At 37.6% G+C, this 24,235-nt stretch overlaps 1 protein-coding gene across 3 annotated transcripts in view; it reads right to left on the bottom strand.

The window, feature by feature from the left end:
• Positions 1-24,235, bottom strand: part of LOC126371942 (calcitonin gene-related peptide type 1 receptor) — a 123,851-nt gene that overhangs the window by 79,387 nt on the left and 20,229 nt on the right. For 2 of the 3 annotated variants that reach the window (XM_050017399.1, XM_050017403.1), the window contains exon 2: positions 16,470-16,532. The exons of the other annotated variant lie outside the window; for it this stretch is intronic. The gene's annotated coding sequence lies outside the window, so the exon portion shown is untranslated. The remainder of the gene's footprint in view (positions 1-16,469; positions 16,533-24,235) is intronic. 3 annotated transcript variants of the gene reach the window in all.

Genomic DNA, 24,235 nt, shown 5'->3' with positions numbered 1-24,235 from the left:
TTTAACTTGATGAGAATGCAAGCAAGTTCCCTCTCATCTTCCAAACTGGCTCAGGGATCGTTAAATGGTTAGTTTAACATGACGAACTCACTCAACTTGCATTATTTATTGTACACCCGAGAGCGTTGATGGTTTTCAAAAATAAACAATTAAAAAATTATGTCGATTCTACCGTATTATTGTTTTTAAAGAATTAACTTTGTTTAGAGCACATAAAAACAGACTTTTTCTGTTCTACACAAGGTGTATGTGTGTTTAGCATGTGGCTGAATCTGTTATGGGCCTGGGTTTAAATTCTGGTTGAAATCTCAAATGACAGTTACTTGTATTAAAACCGTGTTCAGTTAATAGCTTCTGGATACCTACAACATGAGAGTTATTGTAATGCGATGCGAAATAATTTATATTACGAAGAAAAGTATTTCGGTCTTGTGGTAGACCTTCAAATGATTCAATCTCATCTTTCGCGTTTATGTACAAAGTGCTTTTATTGGAAATGTTTTAATCCCCTCGCCTAAAGTTTCGCGTCCTCTAAATATTTGACTTATGAGCCTTCCTGATTTAAATTGACTTTCGCGAAAGTTAAGTCACTGTTGACCGAACTGTCATTTGATATCTTCTTCTATTTCACTCTTTTTACTGGTAATTTAGGCCAGTGGATGTAAGTGCTACAAGGAAAATTATACCAGATATACCTTGTACAACATTGATATATGGTGTCATTAAAGGAGAGTAGGTATTCTATCAAAAATAAAAAAAAACCTCAAACGTGTGACACACGCGTGATGATCCCTGAAGAGGATGGATAATGAACCATAATAGTATTACGGTGAAGGATAACCGGCCCATCAATATAGATTGAAGGATAATCCTTTGGTCAATTTTTACGATACGACCGGAATAACAAGTACCTGCTTAGCTGTGTGTGTGTGTGTGTGTGTGTGTGTGTGTGTGTGTGTGTGTGTGTGTGTGTGTCCCATAAGGTGGACCTATGACTTTCTGAACGTCGTGGAGAAACTGGATGCGGGCAGCAGAGGCTCGGTCTTTGTGGCGAGTCTAGAGAGAGGCCTATGTCCAGCAATGGACGATTACCGGCTGATGATGATGATGACTTAGCTGTACGCATCATGTAACAGTCCAACAGAAAAATACAATATACCACCCCAACGTTATATACTTCATTCTTTCTTGAATTGAACATCTATTGGGTGTCCTCCGCTTATATTGCCTGTTTTGAATATCATTTACGGTACTTGTAAACTAGTTTACTGGTGCAATTTACTCTCTGTTAAATATCAGTGTTATACGGCAAAGTGTTTTCCAAGATGTGGTTATATTTCATGATACATTCAATTACGTCTCAAGCCCCGGGGCCGCGGTACATCTAACAGTATATTCTCATCCTGCACGCTCCACCGCACCTCGTGAAATATAAACAGTCATCACGGTTGGTTCATACACAAGCACGTTGTTGTTCCACGCGCCGCTGACGCGTATGGTTGTCCCTGAGCGACGGACCTGACGACCCGTCGTCCAGGAGAGCAGTCGTACCAAACACGCCATTAGAACGTGTTTCACTAAGCTGACATAATCGTCTGTTATGATGTTTCTAACCAGGCAGGTATACTGCTATGAATTTCAGGATGTGTAAAGGCCCTATCTCACTACTACACCAAGGTTGCGCCACCAGTGGGAAAATGCGAGATTCTGTAGCCGGCAACAAACTGGTTGCGCAATGTGGCGAGGTACCCTTTATACAACTGTTTACATTATGTTGATGTCACCACCAAGGTATCCTCCTGAAATAGGGCCCCTGGAGTTATATTTTTGACGTGACTTATTCCAGATTTGGCGCAGATGGCAGGAACTACTTGGTAGTACAAAGTTAAGCTTATAAAGACGTATAAAGACGAGAGACAATCCAAACAAGCTTGTTTAACTTGGCCAGAATAAAAAAAAATTAAGCCGGATTTGACGCCATGCAATTTCTTTTGATTCGCGTGTGTTTATAACTTTCTCAATTTCTGTTCTTATTTAAAGTATTCTTTAGATACATTCTATCACGTAAGTTCATATAGGCAGGTACTCACATAGAGACCACCCAATATGTGTTTGTCCTTTCGATACATAATGCAAATCATGATATTTTCTTAACATTCTGTTAATTGGGTACTATTCTAGGTCAAACATAAATTATGAAATTCTGATTAATATATTTTGACAGATCTAAAACTGGCGAAAAACATCTTCATTTTCACTTATTTATGAATTCTAATCAAGGAAAACATAAGAAAGAAGAAGAAGAAGATTAAGGAAGAAGATTTATTACGTTTTCTGTGACGTCACAGTGAGCTATCCATGCAAATTCCATAGTGATTTCGTATTTGGACGTTTAGCAAAAAGTAACAAGTTTCCAACTAGTCAATTCTGATGACGACTTAAGACCTTGACCTCGCTAGACGTTGGATTTCTACTAAATATTGTACTAAGTATATTCATAAGCAGAACACTTATAACACTTAAATACACTTTGAAGTAGCTAATGTTATTTCCCCACAGCGAAAGCATTCTTTGCGGGATCGGCGGGCTTTATACGACGTGAACAAATTCCTCGGTAAAGCTGTGAACGTGAGCACCCAACACGTCACGTGCTAATACTGTTTATTTATGTACTGATATACTTTATACGCCAAAACAATAAATGTTAAAATTATGACATAAGGAGCGGCCATAAGTATAAAATAAAAGTTATAAGTATATAACTTTTATCTATGTACGTGTATTGTGTATGTGTGTTTTATACATCATACTTGTAACCATAAAAAAACAAAAGCTCGATTAAAAAGCTAAATGTGCTTGAAAAAGCTTGGTGTGCTTGGTTTTTTACGTTTCCTTAACCTCATAATTTCGTTTCGTTTTTCTTGTCATTTGATGTCGCGTATAAAGATACAATGCATCAAAATCGAGTTTCAGTGTTCGTCATGTTACAAATAGCTCATAGATATGATACTTAACTATTATTTATTAGACAATTAAAATCCTAAGATAATTTATATAATCGTATTACAATAATCCATTAGAGCACTTAATAGCAGTCAGAGTAGTTGGCACTCGTATTTTAGAGGATAAATGATTATGTTAATAAAGCTTTTAAGAATAAATTAGCTGTCTGAGCAGAGTGCTCTTATTCATTTCGCGTATATTCAATTTGCAATAGAAATTTAATAACAATGTGAAAATCGAGATGATATAATTGAAGAAGGACGTATAGACGAAAATAACGTGATCAAATTGAGGATGGTTTAAATAAAAGTCAGGTCAAGAGTACTCAACGCGATGAGCGCGTAGGTGTACTGCGTATATAGCTTGACTAAGGATATTATGGAGAGTTTTATGAGAGTCAATGATGCGATAATAGGACGTCGTGCCACGTGGCATTCGATCTCTGCTTACCCTTATAGTGAATATGCGTGAACTTATGCAAAATTTACAAGCTGGAGGTTACAAGGAAATTAGCAATAACTACGTATATTTGGAAGGTATTGCGAGCGGTCCTTCCGGCCAAGTAGTTAACGCCATCTGCGGCACATCTACCATAAGTCACATCAAACATAAAGTCCTACATAACCCTGGTATTCTACAAGCTATGGGGCGGCAGGTCCCAAATTTACGGCTCAAATTCAAATTCAAAAATATCTTTATTCAGTAGGTAACATACACTTTGAATCGTCAATTTTACATAACGAACATCTCATCCGCCTAAAACTACTGCAGCTTCTCACAACCTGTATAGCCGGGGAAAAGAAGCTGCAAGAAAAACCTCGGCACAGGGCCCTAGACGTTCTTTAAAAAAATAAAAATAAACATAAAATATTGGTAAGTATACAATTGAGTAATTTAGCTGCCTAATATCAGTTCTCAGACAGTTAATCCCATGCATTCATATCTTCTAAATAATCACAAATTTTATAATAACCTTTTTTGTAAAGTTTTTGTTTAACTACTGTCTTAAAGCAGTTGAAAGGCAAATTCTGAATGTCAATGGGAATCTTATTGTAAAAACGTATACATTGCCCCTTAAAAGATTTAGTAATCTTATGTAATCGACTGACTTGTAAAGCAAGTTTATTTTTATTCCTGGTATTAACAATGTGCCGATCGCTATTTTTTGCAAATAATCCTATATGTTTTTTTACATATATTAAATTTTCAAAGATATATTGTGATGCCAAAGTTAAAATATTAATTTCTTTAAATTTATTTCTAAGTGACATCTTGGGTCCCAATTTGTAAATCGCCCGAATGGCTCGCTTTTGCAGAACAAAAATGCTGTTCATATCTGCAGCATGACCCCATGGCTGAGAGGCATAGTCCGCGAATCATTTTGGGTATCCAAGAGTCGCATTAACTAACATAATGAGATAAGACCCCGTTACCAGAGCACTAAATAATGTCAAACGAGGTTGCCAAGGAAATAGACCTGTCGACTTCCTCATTGGCGAGGTCCGCAGAGGCTATAATTAAAATATTATGTGATTATAGGTTAGTATAATTATAATGAAGGGTATTTGATAAGTTTAGCACCTAACTGTAAATATTTATCGCAATCTTTGTTTATATTTTCTTCTTGGTGAGCGCGGTTGTGAATTTGTGTCTGTGTATGTACTTACATGGCTTTGATGCTGTATCTGAACTGCGCGAGGCTGACACATTGTTGGTCGCATTCACCATTTTGTTATCTTTAAATATTATATATTTTTTAAATTTACATTTTACTTTTTATTTTTTTGCTTTTCTTTTGTACAATTAGATTTAGGCTAGTTTATCTTTGCTGTAAGTCCATTGCATGCCGTTGTCACCTATAATTAGGGTAACAATTACTATGTCATTTTATGAAGATCTTTACTGTAAGAGACTCGTTGTAAACTCTGTTGGTGACCTTTAATAAATAAAATAAATAAATATATTTATGTGTCTACGTTACCCTTTGGCATATGCCTGTATGGAATCTTATAGTTGTAATGATTAGATAAATAATTGTATAGCTTTGTTCTTCTCCAGAATTCTACTAAGACCTATATATGTTAGTTATTCCATGCTAATACTAAATAAACTAATAATTTCCATTGCCTCACAATGATGATAAGTTTATCATCTTGCAGCACGCAACCCTAATTCAAACTTTGATTGATTCCCGGATTCATCACAGAAACAATACGGATTGACGAAATCTCGAACCAATATCTGTAGCGATTGTGTAAGAATTCAATTACGGTCTTTTATGGTCATACATACAAAAATATATAATTATGGATGAGAAAAGCTTACTTTCTTAAAAGTGGATTCCAAACCTTGTTACCTTTATACACCATAAGTGTTTATTTATAAACTTATGTACACAGACATGTAACTTATGTTTAGACAGAGCGACTAATTTATGTCATGACTCAAAAACAGATTGACGTTTTCTGTGGGCGATGGCCTGGTACATTGCTAAATCACGCTGTACGAATTAGGACCGTGTAATAAACCTATTGTTGAAATTAATGGGCCGTTGTTATATTTTTAAACGTACTTATTGTTGTTACGTTTCACGAAATCTCAAAGCTACATCGGTACGTTTAGATAAACAGTCGTAAAGTTGAAGAAGATGAAGTGCTCACGCGCCGGTTATGTTCTACTACACCTACTGGCAGTCCACGAGGACAAGGGGAATCGTCCCAACCAGGACAACTGGATGACAATTTACTTGGTAACATCTGCAGCCTACTGGAGAACTTGTCAGTTGTTACATAATTGTGTGTACAATACATTAAAAAAATATATAAAATAGTTGAACCATTAACAACATCTTGTTAACAACATTTCTTTTACTATTTATGAATCTTTATAGTTTTGTTAAGAATAAATCTACTTAATTCTAATAATGAAACTGTTTCAGTACATTTTTCAAGTGATAATTACTTATATGAACCGTAAGTAACACCATTTACATGTCTGTGATATGATTCGCGCAAGCACAACGTCCCGCTACCTGAAAGGTGCAACCTCTCAGACGATGACGTCATAACACTATTACCTCCTCCCAGAGGAACCTTATTCCAGATTCCATTACCTCGCAGTCGCCTTGTTCTATAAACTGTTTTAAAATTAAAGAAGCTTCGAAGTTACTCACTGTGACAAACGTTCTATACCGTTTTGTTCATTTCATACTGCACCACCGTCGCGGGCGGCGGCAGAATGAAAAGTCGCACGCGCAGTAAATATCAAATTAGCTGCTGTTTGAAACGAGAGCTTTATCAATATATCACCTGCGGGGATCGTGTCGTTCAACGTTTCGCTTTAAGCACACTTTTATTATTATGTGTGCAAAGTTAAATAATTCAATTTAAGTAACTTGTAAGCCGCATATGGCATTAACTACTTGGCCGGACAAACGAGGAGCGCTGAGGGCTCTCACCCGATACAAAATTTGAGACAACACGCTTGAGGGTGCCCAGTTAGGCACAAACCTCGACTCAGGGCGTCATCTGAGTTGGAACCTAGCGCTAAATGAGGGAAATCGTCGACAACGCCGGAAGGGTCAGTATCGGAGTCCTGAAGTATTTGTTGTCGCGAGCTGATTGGCCGCATCTATGGCTAGAATAATAAGTCTCAGAGGGCACGTGCTGTATTTTAATGAAACAAAGTGTGTATTCATTTGAAACTATTCTTAATCTCATTTTTATTACAAACGGTGTTCAAACATTGAAGCTGTCTCACTGCACACATTAAATATTAAATATTAATGGAGCCTTCGTATGTATTACATGTGCTGTACTGTATTACGTAGACACGTGTTGTGTAATGTCAACCAGGAGGGGGGGACCGCGGGGGTGAGCGGGGTGAGATCAGTGGCCGTTAAACGTGATCATAACCGGCGCCGGAGCGAGCAATTACATGCCTACCAGATGAACCTCATGTCAGTCCCTTTTGATTTAGTCCAGACGTAATTCAACAACAGACAACCATAAATTTTATGGGAACTATATTGATTCATTTACCACTACCAGCTCGTCGTCTATCACTTACTTACAAATACAAAATACAAATACAAAAATATTTATTCGTGAATGTTGCGTGTTACAAGATAATTATTACAGTTGTATTACAGGGTTACAGGGTTACTTAAATGCTATTTTGTTGTATTTCTTTACAATATTTTTATCAATAGAAAAGGTTTCCGAAAGAATTTATTTGGAGCTGAACTTATGTAAAAATACCTTCATTATCTAACCTTTCAGCAGATAAGACCAGAGTACAACAAGAACAATTTGAAAAAGAAAAGCAGTCAGTGTCCTTAATAAGTAATAAAGAGTTTTTACAACAGGAAAATTCCAATTTTGGGAATATTCCCATCACTGTACACTATAGCACCTCATCTACAAGCTCTTAATAACTCACGCTTGCATGTTCCCGTGCATCATAAATTAATTGCTTCCAACCGACGACGTTTGGGAATTAGTTCGTCAAAGTCGAGCAATATTAGGAAGCCACCACAAACACGTGGTGACGCGAGGAAGGGTTAAGTTTTCTGTGATATTGAGAGACTCTGATAAATTTACACTTTCAAGGACAGAACGTCTAATGACGTTCCGATTCTAACTCATACTATCTATTATGAACCATCAATGACCCATGGTCTCTGCCCGTGAAAGGGTTAATAAGTTATGTTATGAACAATCCAACATTAACACTACATTCACACTGTATGCATTTAAACCTAACTATTGGACTTTATAATATGACATACGTAAGCTGTTTCCACTAGTGTGGTGTACATTTTTGAAAGAATTTCTTCACAGAAATGACAAGAATTTCCCCGCAGTTGCAAAGCACAAAGAGATACTTGAAGATCAAAGTAAAAATACTTGAATTACAGTAAGAGCTAAGAGCTGTAGTAGCCTAGGCCGAAGAACGTTTGACTCACTGTGTGATATCACAGCTTCAAATCCAGGACGGGCCTAACTAACGCTAGGGAAATAATGATGGATCGGTGTGTAGATATCAACATTATGTAACAGTTTTTAGTAAAACGTGTGATATGAAGGTAATCCCCGTGAGCGAGCAGCGATCTGTCGCCATCCAATGTAATGGAGGCCACGCCAGCGACGGCGGGTCACAGCGCGGACGATATCCCGTGATTTATTTCCGGTTATCTTCTCTCTCCTATAGCATACAAGTATACTGGAACTAATATAAAACCTAGAATGCGTTCTGCTTCCTATCCCCATCCCCAGGGATTAAGCCTTGCCTTGCCGGTTTTTCTAATATGTCCAGACATATTTGATACACGATCATGGACATTAGCTTTCATTTGTATTGGGATATGTGATGACTGGCGAGGAATAATAAGCACTGTGCAGTGGACCATCTTTAAAAGGAAATGAATGACAAAATGATCCCTTGATCAACAAGAAAATAGAGGTGTGGTAGCCCAGTTGGTAGAACGCTTGCCTCTCACTTTGAGGACGCAGGTTCGAATCCAGCACAGGCCTAAAGCAATAATTGCTTGCTTTCCAAACATGAAATCGAAAACAAATTCGACAAGGAAGGAAAACATCGTGAGGAAACCCACATTCTCGAGAAATGTATTTTCGAAGGTATGCTAACCTAACATGTGTTGGGCTGGTTTCGTAAAACACATCTCATTTAAGTAGATTGTCAAGAAGCCTATTTTCTCTTGGCAAGCTTCATAACGACGATGACTAAATAGTTGTTCATCAAACATAATCAATAACACAAGCAGTAGATGTTGTAACATAATTAGGACAAATGAGCACATTAACAAGATTCCCCAATTCGTGATGCTCCGTCCAGTGAGCGTGTAACTAATGCAGCTCCGATAAGCCGCTAATTCGTTGTGATACTTGATTCATGGCCTCCTTTATTTGGTCGGATTAACGGAACTGGAAACGATTGTATTAATATAGGTTCGTTAAGGCACGTTAAGGTATAATACTATTACGTAATATAAACAAAATCAACCTACATACATCCCACTGCTGGGCACAGTCGTCCCCTCAATCGAGCGGAAGGGTTATGGTGTATACTCCACCACGCCGCTCCAGTGCGGCTTTGGACTAGAAGCTAACGCATTCGCCAGAGCTATCAAGCCGCCCGAATGCCCTCTGACTGGATTATTATCATGTCTCATGTCAGATATTAAATAATTGGTCTCAACATAGCGAGTGCTACAGCCCTAAAATCAAATAAAAAATCGTGATAGCCCTGTTCTGTTTGATTTTATGAGTTTAAATTCATGTTTAGATCATAGATAATTGATATGACGTGGTTACCAAGATTTGTGCCCGGTTGATGGCAATAGCTCGCCCCCTGTTACATGGGACTTAGACGTAGCTGGCCACTAGTGGGTGTACGTATTCACCTCTGTCTACCTCTATGGGAGTGATGCTTGTAATTTGACAAGTTTCTATCGATTTCCCTCACCCTACTTCTACCTCTTTGCAAGCGATGTATATTTGTCTTTGCTTTAACTTTTATCCTCCACTCCTTTACAAACTTGTCTCTGTCTAATTGGCAACATATTAAAATTTTAACTAACTGGCTTTGAACGGAAATGTTTCGAGTGAAAGCGTGCCGCTATATCAAGTTACGTTTTAATTACTACTGGAATACCGGAAATAATGACAGGCTACCGGCACCGTCCGCGAGTGTGTGGGTTATGTGCGACCACACATGGACACACACACTCACACACATTCAACATAATATGTATACAATCTGCGTGGTACACTTTTAAAGGAATTAAGTATCGAATGTAATTTCCCCCGTGTCCCGCTACTGATAGCTATCTTCTGGGGGATATTTAACATAATACAGTGATAGATTGTTTCGACGACATACCACCGTATATCTACTCATTTTAACCTTATAAAACTAAAATAATACGCTCTGTACTGTCTAGTAACTACATATATACAGATACGCCGGTAGGTTATCTTTACCGGGGCAGGTAGTCCCTCATATTCGTCCCAAAATGGGCATAAACCGTACAGATAGATTTTCACACGCTTTTACCTCTGCCTACCCCCTTCGGGGATACAGGCGTGATGCTACGTTATCTATATGTATACGTCTTTTATAATATAAAACTGCTCAGTTCAACACATTACAGCAAGTTATCCGGTTACGAAGAAAAATGAGATTAAACCTCGTACAATTTTCAAAGTGAATTTCCTATCGATCTGTATCGAGTGTCAGCGATCGAGAGTTATGAATTCAGCGCGTAATTGAATCGCGAGAACCGTTCGATTGCGAGACAGAGTCGAGTGACGTCACACACGTGACACCTGCAGCACTCGTGACGTCACGCGACACGTCATAATTCATTTTTTTTCACACATTGGTGCTAATTCCTGTAAATACCATCTAATTTTATTTTAAGTTATATCCGTCATTTACTTATCCGCCGAAAAGGAAAGGGACGGGTAATCGACAAGCATAAAATTTATGGAACACACGTCAATTTTAAGCACAAATCTAAACCAACCGTCTAAAAATTTTACATCCGTCAATAACCCGACACAGTTAAGTAGACAGCACGTCAAACGGATTGCATACCAGCGACGTACCTTTTGATTCGGCCGGGTTATCCATTCATTTACTCATTCTTCCTAAAATTAAGAGCTGTGAATCTTCCGTCCCTTTCCTTTTCGACGGATATGAAAATGACGGATATAACTTAAAATAAAATTAGGCGGTGTCTGCAGGAATCGGGGCCATTATACAGGGTGTTAGTGACATCGTAACGAAAACTTTGAGGGGTGGTTCAGGCCATGATTCTGAGTTGATATCAAGTAGAAATTTCCGTCGCAAAAGTATGGATTGGAAAATAATTAAAAAGAAAAGAAAAATTTTCATGAATTTTTTGACACGAAATTCCACTTGATATCAACTCAGAATCATGGTCTGAACCATTCCCCTCAGTATTCGTTACGGTGTCACTAACACCCATACCTACTTATATGGCTACCGTATGTACTTGTACGGGGTGTAAGTATCATCGTAACGAATACTGAGAGGGATGATTCATCTGATTATTCTGAGTTAATATCAAGTGGAATTTTCCATCGCAAAAGTATAGAATTGAAAATAATTTTAAAATACTAAAAAAAAATCATGAATTATGCGACGGAAAATTCCACTTGATTTTAACTCAGAATCATGGTCTGAATCAACATCCTCAGTATTCGTTACGATGTCACTAACACCCAGTATAATTATGTTCTTATTCAACATGACAATTCATTATCACACATAACAGTCAATGGCGCGGCACGGGAATATTTTCTTCCTTAATACAAAAATAAATATTTTTTAAGAAAGAAACTAAAGATGTTGACCCCAGGGGTCTTATCTTATTGAACAGACAAATACGTAAGTACATTTGTTTCAGGAAGTTTGACACTGAATGGATCGAAGGTGACATTTTTTCCAATTGAAAAACATGCGGCTCTGTATAAAGATACAGCGAGATTCAGAGCTAGTAATGGAGCTATATCGCAGCGTGTAAAACTGATAGTCACTTAGTTTAAAAATAAAAATAAATGCAGTCGCGTGGAAATTTATATAGTAATTTCATATTTAATCTATGTATGTACGAATATTAACGTATATTTATGAAGCACGACGTTCGTGCCTCACCCAACAGGGTCCACATAATACCAGCGTCGTGGTTCACGCCGCGACTTGTGCTGAGTGAGGCCCTTTTATCTCAGGACGTCCACCACCACCTTATGATCATTGTAATGAACATCCTTCTATGCTTTTTGTAATTGTTTTGTAAAAAAAAATGATGTTATTGTCTCGTATTTGTGTGTGGCGTCCTTTTATAATAAACAATTTCTATTCTATTCTATTCTATTCTATTGAAATGGCTGCCAGTTAGATGGATACGTTTAAGCCAGAGATGATTCGATGCGATCTTTTTGAATAATAGTAATACCTCCTAGAAGACGCCTGTTGCTGTTTTGTCCATTGGCAAAGCTTGAGTGAGTGGATTTCTATGATTATAATATTTCCCTGAACCATGTGGTGGACAATAAATTTATACCATTTTTATGCAATTAAAATAAATTCTTATTTTGTCATGTCTTTGGGAATAAATTTATGTCGTATGACACATGTCACCAGAGTGACACGATATCGCGACACATGTCGCGGGCGTTTATCTCGTCGTAGATACGATACTTTATCCTAATATTTAAGCCTAAGTTTGAGCTTCATACAATCTTAAGAAAGTAGAAGTACCTACATAGTCAACTAAAGCCACAAGGTGTTATTTACTTAGCTCAACTTGCGACTTAAGTCTTTCTAAGTATCGCCAAGTTAAGACCTTAACTCAACAAAATATGGTGGTTCTCTTCAAATAGAATCTCGCTTCAAAAGGCTCCTTACCGGCTGGAGGCTTCACAGTTTGTTACCCATGGGGACTTTAAGCCGTGCTAGGGCCTGCACACACATTGCAACTTAACTTTTTCTTATGCTATTTTTTTTTCTCGTTTATAATATTGCCATTAAAGAAAAATAAAAAGAGCTCATAATATATGCAATGCACTCGGGTATATACACAGAACGGGTTTTTAAAAATTGCAAACTAAAAAAGCCTGCATTCATTGAAAACTTGTATTAATTTGCAAGAGATAAATGAAAATATCGCTATAACAATAAGAAAGTAGATCGTGTTTGGAAGTTATAATATTTATTTTTTAACATAAATTAAAAGAATTTAAACAGTACGATGAGTCGTAGTCGTATTTTAAAGTTTCAATACATTATAATAATAATCGTTGCCTGGTGGCCTGGTGCCTGTTATACTTACATAGCTTAGTTCAGGCTCCAGCCTCTATAGAGTAAGCAAATCAGATAGATACCTAGTATAGCGACGCCTGTGTACTCACTATGCGATTTATTTAAGAAAAGATAAATGCAATTTTGATAAAACATAACCATTTTTAATAACGTCAACAGCGTATTCATATTGGTCTGTTCTAACAAAAGACATTCTAATAAGTAGTTAATACGACAGTAGCAGTACTTGTTTACAAGTAAACTGCTGGAGTAGCAGTTATAATCCAGGATCATCTTTTTATCGTTATTACTGTCGCCCCTTCAAGGCAGAAAAGCATTATTTTTATATTAAAAGTTCAGCGTTTAAGCTTATTGTTGTTTAATCGTCTCAGCGGGGATAACAGTTTTATTTTAATGTCTCGACAATCTCGCAGCGGACACCATCTTACCCCCCTCCACCCCGCCCCGTGCCTTCACCCTTTACGCCCACACCGGAATTCAATTCTTCATAAAACTGTACCAGTATCACTAGATGGAAAGGAATAGTCCACACTATTCCAGTGACAAAAATTTATACACTAACTGTGAACCTCCTATTTGTGTGTGTTGTGTGTTTGACAATTAACCTTATGATCACAAGTGATAGAAAATACAGAAACCCTCTGTCGGTTTTTACGACATGTACGGGAAGACAAGCAACAGAATGGGTTCTATGTTTTTATTCGCTCCCTGTGCAACATAAAAGCTATGTAACTGCCCTATAATTAAGTAGCTTCGGAAGGCACGTTTACCCGTTGGTCTCGGTTACTATTTCCTGATGTAAGTAAGTAATCGATACATGAGCCATATCAGGGACATTTGGCGGCTCAATAATATCCGTGACACCAGAGTTGATGAGGCTGGTATTCCACCTCACAACCGACACAATAAGAAGATAATTAAGTATATTCCCTGTAAATTTTACCTGGCAGCTCCATGTATAGCGAAACTTGGGAATACCCGGGATAAACGCTAGAGCGAGAAGAACAATATACAATTGTAGTACACGACAATATACAGCACGTATCACAGCATCGCCGAGGGAAATCTGTCGGCGACGCGAGACAATGTCACATGATAAACAACGGTCTGAGTGCTGTATGATAATATGAGAACATACGCTCGCTCCCGACACCACTGCGGACATTATTAATTAATTAAGTTCATGTATTTGATACAGAAGCATCAGCTTCGTATAATATAGGATCACAAATATCGACAGACGGGAAGATAGAAAGAAAATCGCCAGGCTTACAGCCAACACACTGCGTAATAAAGTACACTTAGATGAATAGGATACTCCCGAATGGTGAAATAAAATTGTTGTTCAAAATTCTAGATTAAGTAAATTAAATTCATCTTTTTTGGGGTTGTCGCAAACTATTTGGTTAGGCAGCGACTGGCTGGTCTCCGGCCTGTCATTAAATGACATTTTTATTGATTTTATGTTTTTATACGTTATTGTTTTTTGCTGTCTGTCTATCTGCGGTGCTCTTGTCGATTACAGGGGTTATGTATACGTTTTTACAATAAAATACCAGATAATATTTTAAATTTGTCAGAGAATAAATTTAAAGCTCACGTGAAGCTTACTTTATGTAAAAAAGCTTATTATAAGATTAATGACTACCTAAATGATAAAAATGTCTGGTATTCCTCTGAATGTGTTCCTCTAGTTTTAAATAACTTGTAATGTACCCTCATTGATTTAAAAGATGTGTTGCTGTTTCTTGTCATTTCTTCTCCTCAGCCATAACACCTTGCGAAATGACGTAAATTCAAAAATGTTACATTGACCTTCAACAAGTTTATCCATGATAATTACGTTGAATAAATGATTCTGATTCTGATTCTGACCAACCCTATCTCTCAATAAATAGGTAGATAGACAATTTCTTCATAGATAATCTTAATAATTTAAGCATCTTAATGATATAGCATCACGCCCACACACCCACTCCTCGCCAGCTATGTTTAAGTCTTAGTAATAGAGGGCCGAGCCTATTGCCACTAACATACATACATAAACTGCCTATATACGTCCCACTGCTGGGCACAGGCCTCCCCTCAATCAACCGGAGGGGGTATGGAGCATACTCCACCACGCTGCTCCACTGCGGGTTGGTTGGCTATTGCCATTAACAGGACACAAATCCTAGATACCTGGATATTAATTATTATTATCTATGATCCAAACATGAATTTAAACTCATAAACTTAAAATGCTAATTGAATTCTGTGTTATTACAGAATTTTATGCTTTTCAGGCTTGAATCACCTGATTGTCCGAAAAAGTTGATGATTCCGTGCTTCGGAGGGCACGTTGAGCCGTTGGTCGCGGTTATTATTATTGGCTCAATTATTATTATTATTATTATTGGAAGCACAGGCAGCACCTTGTGCTGATGCGTGCTTATCACTTCACTTGTGCTCATGATTGTTCATATATTTGTCAAGCCTATTTTTAAAAGAGTTCACTGAGGGAGCACTGATCACAGATTCTGGCAGTTCATTCCACGCGTCCACTACACGGTTGGGCAAAAAGTGATATCGAGGGTTGCTAGTACCTTTGGAGCGTGAGAGTTTTAGCGAGTGTCCTCTCAGATTGATGTTTTGGTTCAGTACATAGATGTCTTTCAAGGCATTAACATTATAGTATTCAGTAAGAATTTTAAACGTTTCAATGAGATCTCCACGTTGCCTACGATACTCCAAGGTGGTTAAACCAAGTGTAGATAGTCGAAGCTCATATTCAACATTACGCAGGACTGTCACCATTTTTGTTGCTCTTCTTTGGACTCTCTCTAGTAATGCAATGTCCTTCCGGAAGTAAGGACTCCATATTTGAAACCCATGTTCTAACAGCGGTCTGACGTAAGTTTTGTAAAGCCTAAGAAACAATTCCTTGTCTATATGATAAAAAGCTTTTCTAATCATGTATAGGAGGGAGTTAGCCTTCTTAGTGATTCCAATAATGTGTTCGTCCCACTTTAGATTATTTGTTATCGTTATGCCAAGGTCCTTCTGTTTTTTAACACACTCGAGAGGTTTGGAGTCAATGGTGCAATTATTTGTATTTCTCGTGTATGTTGTTTTTATTATGTGTTTTGTTTGATTGTAAGTTGTGTGTTACTCCGTGTTTTATATTATATATTTGTTATTTGTTTTGTATTTGTTACTGTGGTGTCCCTTTATAATAAACGTTTCTTTCTTTCTTTATTAGCCGTAAAAACACCTCCACCAACCCGCATTGGAGCAGCGTGGTGGAGTATGCTCCATACCCCCTCCAATTGGTTGAGGGGAGGTCTGTGCCCAGCAGTGGGACGTATATAGGCTGTTTATGTATGTATGCTGAATGCGCTCGCTATATGTATAGCTACACCAAAGAAACTAATGAACACATTTGCATAACAATTTAAACATATAAATTAATAAAATTAATTAATTATTATTAGGCCGCCATTTGCCATGTACTTAGTTAAGAGACTTTTTGTAATTATTTCTTTTTTATTTTGGTGCAATAAAGTGTATTTGTATTGTATTGTACTGTATTAATATAAATGTAATGTAGCACTGACCTTTAACAATAAAGAAGGACCCACCCCTCCACAGGATTCCACTTTGTTGATTGAAACACAGATCTGCAACAAACACATTAATGTTTGATTTAACCCCAATGAGCCGTGGTAGCCCAGTTGGAAGAACGCTTGACTCTCATTATGAGGTCACAGGTTCGAATCACAACACGGGCCTAAACCAATTACTTTTAGGATTTGTTTTAGAATTTATATTTGGATTATAAATGATTATCATGTGCTCAGCGGTGAAGGAAAATATCATTGAGGAAACTCACATTCCCGAGAAATTCGTTTCGGAAGTATGTGACCTAACTAGTATTGGGCGCGGTTTTGAAAATCAGACAGGTAGTCTCTTCTGTAAAAACTGGACCTGTCAAATCGTCAGGTTAGGTAAGCGGAGAGAAACCTGATAACGTTAGGAAGATGATGATAACCAAAATACCTTCAGTAACATTTTCTCGAATATGACATATAAACGATTGCACAGTAGCAGACAAAATACAGCTATCAAGTGAATAACAAAGTAAGCAGGTATAATAGATTATTAAATTGTATAAGCACTCGCTCCGGTCGGCAATACAACAGCGGGGCCGTGGGTGCGGTTCGTCGGGATATAAGTACATTGATTTATTCTGAAAGGTAAGGAGGAAGGAAAATTGTTTGGAAGTAGCTTTCAGTTAATCAATCACTCTAGGGCCGCCATTAACCAATTGTGGTCCGCTAATAATTTCAAGAAAATATGCGATCTTTTTCGGTACGTGAAATATTTTTATAAATACAATAAATCACGTTGAATGAAATGAAGTAAACATAAACACCGTCCCAGACAACACGTACACACTGAAGCTGATTTAAAAGCGGCAAAATCCCGGTATAATGTTGTGATGCTAATATACTTCAATATTATTATATTGGTGCTGGTTCCAGTACACACCATCTAATTTTATTTTAAATTACGCCTGTCATTTTCTTCTCACCGAAAAGGAAAGGGACGAGTAATCGACAGGCATAAAATTTATGGAACATACGTCAATTTTTGGTAAAAATCTAAACAACCTTCTAAAAATTTCACATTGTGCCCGACAGAATTAAGGTGACAGGTGACGGTACCTATTTGAATCTGGCTATTCATTCAATTTAAAATGAGCATTTGTCAATCAACTGTCCCTGTCCTTTTCGGTGGATGAGAAAATGATAGTTATAACATAAAATAAAATTAGGTGTCTGCAGGAATCGGGGCCATTACGTGTCTTAATAATATAAACACCCATCCGCTCTTACAACTTTACAATACTAACGTACGCGACTAAATACTTAATAATATAAAATTACAAAAAAGTATAATATTATTTTTTATTTATTATACACAGGTGTTTGTGACATCGTACCGAATACTGGGGGGATGATTCAGACCACGATTCTGAGATGATATCAAGTGGAATTTCCTGTCACAAAATTCATGACTTTGTTTAGTTGATTAAATTTATTTTCATTTCTATACCTTTGCGATGGAAAATTCCACTTGATATGAGCCAAATTCATTCACTTACACCCCGTACAAGTACATACAGGTAGCCATACAAGTAGTGTTAGTGACACCGTAACGTATACTGAGGGGCATGATTCAGACCATGATTCTGAGTTGAGTGGAATTTCCTGTCGGTAAATTTATGTAAATTTTAGTTTTTTTATTATTTTCTACCTTTGCGACGGAAAATTCCTTGATATCAACACAAAATCATGGTCTGAATCATCCCTCAAAGTTTTCGTTACGATGTCACTAATACCCTGTATAGTGTAGCTTTCTATTAGTGAAAGATTTTATAAACCGTTACAGATGTTCCAGAAACTTCACCTTCACAATGAGTATATACTGTAAGGATTATATCTGTATGGATTATAGATAATGAGATAATCCAGCGACAAAATGTATGAAGTTGTGTAAACACTACCACCTCCAAGTGGCGCCACCATGGTGTCCTAGTGAGTTATGGCCCTTAATATAAATATCCTCCCATAACTCGTTTAGTATTATGCGATCATTTATCTGAAAGCCTCATTTTATTACCAGGAATTTTGAAGCAATAAATTGTTTGTAAAGCGGATCTAGCTAATTATAAGTAATTAACGAATAATTATAGAGTTGTTTGAGAGGATTACGTTGGAGGGAAATGTGCCGATAGCGAAACGATGAAAGAGGAAAATAATCGACTTTGAGGTACAGAAGTGTTCGCAAGCTGATTGGCCGCGGTAGATAGGTTCGTCTGACATCGATACTGTTTGGTACCCGTTCCCTGACTGGATATAAAGTGCAATAAAGAGACTTTTTGCTATGAGTACAATATAACTCGCGCGAATCAACTAAACTCCTCTAACCCCTACTCCGAAGCCACGAGTTTTTCTTTTGACTACATCATCAGGAGACGTCCAGTTAAAATGCACGTGTTGTAAACATCCTTCCTCTTCCACTTCTCTCGTCATGCTAAACCATCCCTTATCATCCAACTCCAGCCCTCTACAAGCACAAAGCTACAAAAATGGAGCTTTTATTTCTTTGCTTAAAATGCAAATTGCCTTCAACTTGATGGCAATGGAATTAAGGTCAGCCTTTTTGTGTCTCCGCCGAATAAACGTCCATTAACTGTGTTAGTTTAATATTGTCCGTCTGTCTGTATGTACCCTTTGATGTTGTAGCGATAATAATTTGGAAAAGCGAATCACACACACACTTACACAGCCTATATACGTCCCACTGCTGGGCACAGGCCTCCCCTCAATTAACCGGAGGGGAAGCTCGAATCATTGTCCTTTATTTATTAAAATGACAGGATAACTTCGACTGAACTCGTTTATTGGGCAAATATTGGACTCATCAGATGGTTATTAATGTTATTGTTGGGTTGATGGTGTTTCTTGCACGAATTACAGTGTATTTCGGAAATTAAACGACTTGTTATCACGTTGCGTTGTTTTATTTACGAGAGCTTGTCACAGAATTGTCATAGACAAAAATATTTTTTACTTTTTAATTTGATATAATACTAAGGTAAAACGGGGTATGTTTGTCGGTATGAATTTAATTTTACTTTATTTATTTATTTTTACATATTAGCTTTAAGCAAGAACAGTTATTATAGTTTAAGTTTGAGCTTATCTTACTGATTCGAATAACACTTTATCTATGTGGTCGTACAAGTTTTTTTTACTACGTAAACGTTCCACCATCACTTATGTTTGAAAATGTAGTCAATAGGAACCTAGTTTAAAAACTGCGCCGGCGGCGTTGCCTTAATGACGACACATAGATCGAAAGAATTTCGCATGGGTAGGAGGAGGACCCGGTGGTGTAATGGTACGCTCGTCTCGGCTTGACATGTGAGTTCAAGTCCCGTCCGAGTCACATTTTTTTCGATTTAATTTTCTCTTTGTCAGGTATTCACCTGTGCATGAAACTATAAAAACAAAAATCAGTTTAAAAACTGTTGACATTCTTTTACTCGTAGTTGCGTAAATATTATATCAGCGCACCATCCAGCAAAACTAATATTTCATACAGTAGCACTGTGGCTCGCGTCATACTCCTCCATTAAATAACAATCCGTGCTTTTATAAAATACGAGTACGTCGTCGTTGAATGCAGCCGCTTCAACTAGTTCCGCTATTTTATTTTAATTAAATACTTGCCAAAGATAATATTTTGCAAGAATTTTAAATATATTTAAGAAAATATATTTTACTCTTTCATATTGAACACAAAAATGCGGTAAAACAGTGAATTCCTTGAAAATATACAGTATTATAAAATATGAGAACATTTCATTTCTCATTTTATGGCGCTGCGCTGTAGAAACGATAACATTTTGAGAACTTTGAGTTTTGCTGACAGCAGCGACACAATAGAGCTATTAACGAGCATATACATATAACACATAACTACTTGGTGAGAAATAAACGGTTCATTGTATAATAACAAAACCGTACCATACTTTTGCGACGGAAAATTCCGCTTGATAACTACTCAGAATAATGATCTAAATCATCCCTCAGTTTTCGTTACGATGTGACCAACATCCTGTATTGTTTTCTCGCCATACAACATAGTAACTATACAATAATAAATACACTAACGTTTAAACAGTTACAGTATACAAGGAACAACATGTGATTTAGTATCAATTACGCGACCTGTTGACCTCTGCAGACGTCGACCCCGGACGAGGAAAATACTTATGTTCAACTGTACCAGTTCATAACTAATTAGTGTTCGACAAACTTGACCCCCAGGCACTTAAAACTATCGAAACTTTCAAGCAATTACGAACGCCCTCAAATGCTAAATAGTTTACGTAACTCCGAAGTTATACCTCTACTTTTAAAATTGTTGTAGTAAAGGAACAACAGCTTCATGAGATTTTCTTTCTTGGAATAACGTATAATTCTCACTCTTCTTGCACTTGAATTTGACTAAATAATAATAAAAAAAATAAAATTACTTAAGACCCCCATCGCACACAGAGATGGCACCGCGAGCGTTGCGGGCCTAAATGTGTCAAATCATTACCATAACCCCCCATCTTGTTAAATTAATTAAAAACTTGAGACAGGACACTACGCTGTCAGATTTTTAAAAGGTTCTTTTAACTAATTAATATACGCGAGTTGACTCCTGAGACTTATGATGTACCTACTTATTATACAGATTTATAATAAATATTTAAATCAACGAAATTAATGAAGCAATAACCCGGGCGAATAAAATAGGTTTCTCGCTGGTACTCGTATGCACCTTGTTTGACGTGTGCTATTAACATAATTTTATCGGCTTATACACCAACATTCCTAAACTAAGAGTTCTGGGTTCTCTTCGATCGTGATAGAAGTGTGTACCACACGTTTGTAACCTGTGTCTGCTGTCTGCTAGAACCAGCACCAATGTCTTATCGTTTCGATGGCATTAAGATTTTTTCAGCCCAGTGTTTTGCCACCCGGACAGCATTCTCAGCATTGAGCTCCTCCCGCGTCCCCGTGTCAGGGCACCAAGACGTCAGGCAGCAATGTCATGTTTCACGTTACATTAGAGTCATGGGGTCGCCAACCAAGCGGCCGGTAGGTCGGGGGGACGACAGACACCTGTTGCTTGTTGTGTGTTTACATCGGTCCCAGTGTAATAGACACAGCCCACGACCGCGCCGAGCGACCGTTGCCATGCAGGCCTGCTTAGTAACGAGAGTATCTTTTTACCTAAATCAAAATACAGAACACATAAAAACCGAAGAAAAGCAATTGTATTAAAAACAATATGAGTCACATCTTCAATATTGATAAAGCTGTAAGTCAATAATGTGTAAAGGAGGGCAAACACCGAGTGTTCAGTGATCAGATAAAACACATAAACGGACTCCAATCTCTCATTGCAATATTCACTGCAAAATATTTCAATTCACCGTCCGTGTTTATTGAATATTTATTTTGTTTTCGAACTTTTGTAGCGACGAAATGGCACGGTTCGATACACCGCAATACTTCGATACCCTTTGTATTCAAATTTAATTGAAAGTGTATTTACTGTGATAGAAACAAGCTGTGTAAAAGCAAAATAATCCCGACTGAAGAGATTTCTTTCCATTTTCCTTTACGCTCCAAAAAATTTAATAACAATTTGTATGCAGTGATGTCGTTATAATTTTGCTTCTGTTAGTCAACAAGATTTCAATGTCTACAACATTTCGAGTATATACATATACACATATATACATAATCTCACGCCTATTTCCTACCGGGGTAAGCAGAGACTATAGAATTCCATTTGCTTCGATCCTGACACACTTCTCTTGCTTCCTCCACGTTCATCAATCGCTTCATACACGCACGCCGGTTCAGAGTAGGTCGTATTAAACCTTTTCTAAGGACATCTCCAACCCATCCCCACCCATCTCATATGCATAATATAGTTTTCAGAATTATTTTTTTTCAAAAATTCCAAACCCAATCAGTATTCTGCCTATGGAATCCATTGCTAAGATTTTAGGATCTTATCCTACCGGCGCGGCGTGTCGACATCTCCACGCCACGGTGTCTCGTAGTGAAAATGGTGACGCGCCCTTTTTATTTAATTCTGTTTTTCGTGGCTTTGTACATAAGACTGTAGTAACATATATAGGTACTTAGTAACATATTTTCAATGTACAACAACATTTTACTGTCGCCATTGCCTACACAAACATCCACCGCCGCTGTACTAGCAAACAGCTGTTAACAGTGTAAGCTTATTATTGTTTGTAATTAATTTAGAAGTCAACCGGGCTACGGCGCGGGCAATCGTGTGACGTCATGTCCGGTGGAACAAAGTTTAATCTCCCTCAGTGGCGGCGCCTGCCGCGGAACTTGTACAACATACTCACCGGGTAGTAAACCATTCAACGTGGTTCATAATCCATACTTTTTTACACTATATCCTCACAACATTATCCTACGGCGACTATTATTATTTTTCAAAATAGGTATTATCAATATAAGTAATAAAAACCGCTGAACCTACGCGATAGTTTACTAAGACGTATATGTATATTGCCATGCCCACGACGCCGGCGACCGTCGCCAAACAAATGCTACACTTTAGCAACGAAGCTATTTTCAATATAAATTGTTTGGCGACGCCACCTTGGCGGGTCGGTGCATTAAAACCTTAAATTCGACATTCATATTCGGAAACTTTAAATGCATCGTGTCACATTGCCAACAGTACCGCACACGGAAATTAAAAACCGATGGCAAAAGTAAATGGATGTTATTTCGAACCCAACTTCAATTTCCATTAGCGAGACCTGGCGATACATCAAACACACACACACACACACATTGAACGAAACGCCAGTCAGTAATGACGGGCGCTGCATTATACAAAATACAGAAACGCCTTTGATCAATTACTTTACTAATTAAATAGAATTTCATACAAATCTCCGCTCATTCTGGGCTGTGGATTGCCTCCTGAGAGATAATTTACTTAATGAAGTGGTTCCAGGCAGCGATTGTTCCAGCGAGGAAAGAAAAGAACAAAGTAGAATGTAATTTCCGCGACGACAAACTCTACCTACTGTCTGTAGTACCGACTGAGAATAAAGAAGATTACGGCGGACTGACTGTACCTACTGAGACTGTATATAGACAGTGGCACGTACTGAGCAAGCAGGAACAAGAGCGAGTTAAGTAAATGACATTTATAACTATGCGCGTTATAGTTTACGGAATTATTTTTTTTAAGAAGCAAAGTTAAATACCTACTTATATGTGCTAATAAGGTGCTAAAGCTATTACAATGGCATAGAGATAGTCTGTGACATAGTGTTGAAGGCCTAAAACTTACTATTTTAAAATGCAAGCGCCCAAACAAAGTACCGACCAAGGGAAAAGTTGGTACTCACGGGATTTCTTCTGTATAGTGTCCTTTGTTCCCGGAGCGAGGTTCCTTGGGAACAGGTGACGCACTTTTCATTAGATTTCAGAAGAGATTATTAGATTTGACAGAATTTTACCGATTTTAAAGTTCTTGTAAATAAACATGCGCGGTGTCACTGACGTTCTTTTTTCTTTTTAGGGTAGAAAGAATATTTTTTTGGCCGGAAATATCAGTCGGTTTCCTAATATCTAACTTATCGTCAATCGGTACATACTCCGCCTAGACCCAAGTCAACTTATATATTCTCGTTTTCTAAATTGACTCGACCGGGAGTCGAACCTACTATGACGGTCAAGGGACCTATATT

This window comes from Pectinophora gossypiella, chromosome 13, assembly GCF_024362695.1.
Source record: "Pectinophora gossypiella chromosome 13, ilPecGoss1.1, whole genome shotgun sequence".
Classification (NCBI taxonomy): Eukaryota; Metazoa; Arthropoda; class Insecta; order Lepidoptera; family Gelechiidae; genus Pectinophora; species Pectinophora gossypiella.
The sequence above is the reverse complement of the archived record's forward strand: the minus strand, read 5'-3'. Positions and strand labels throughout refer to the sequence as shown.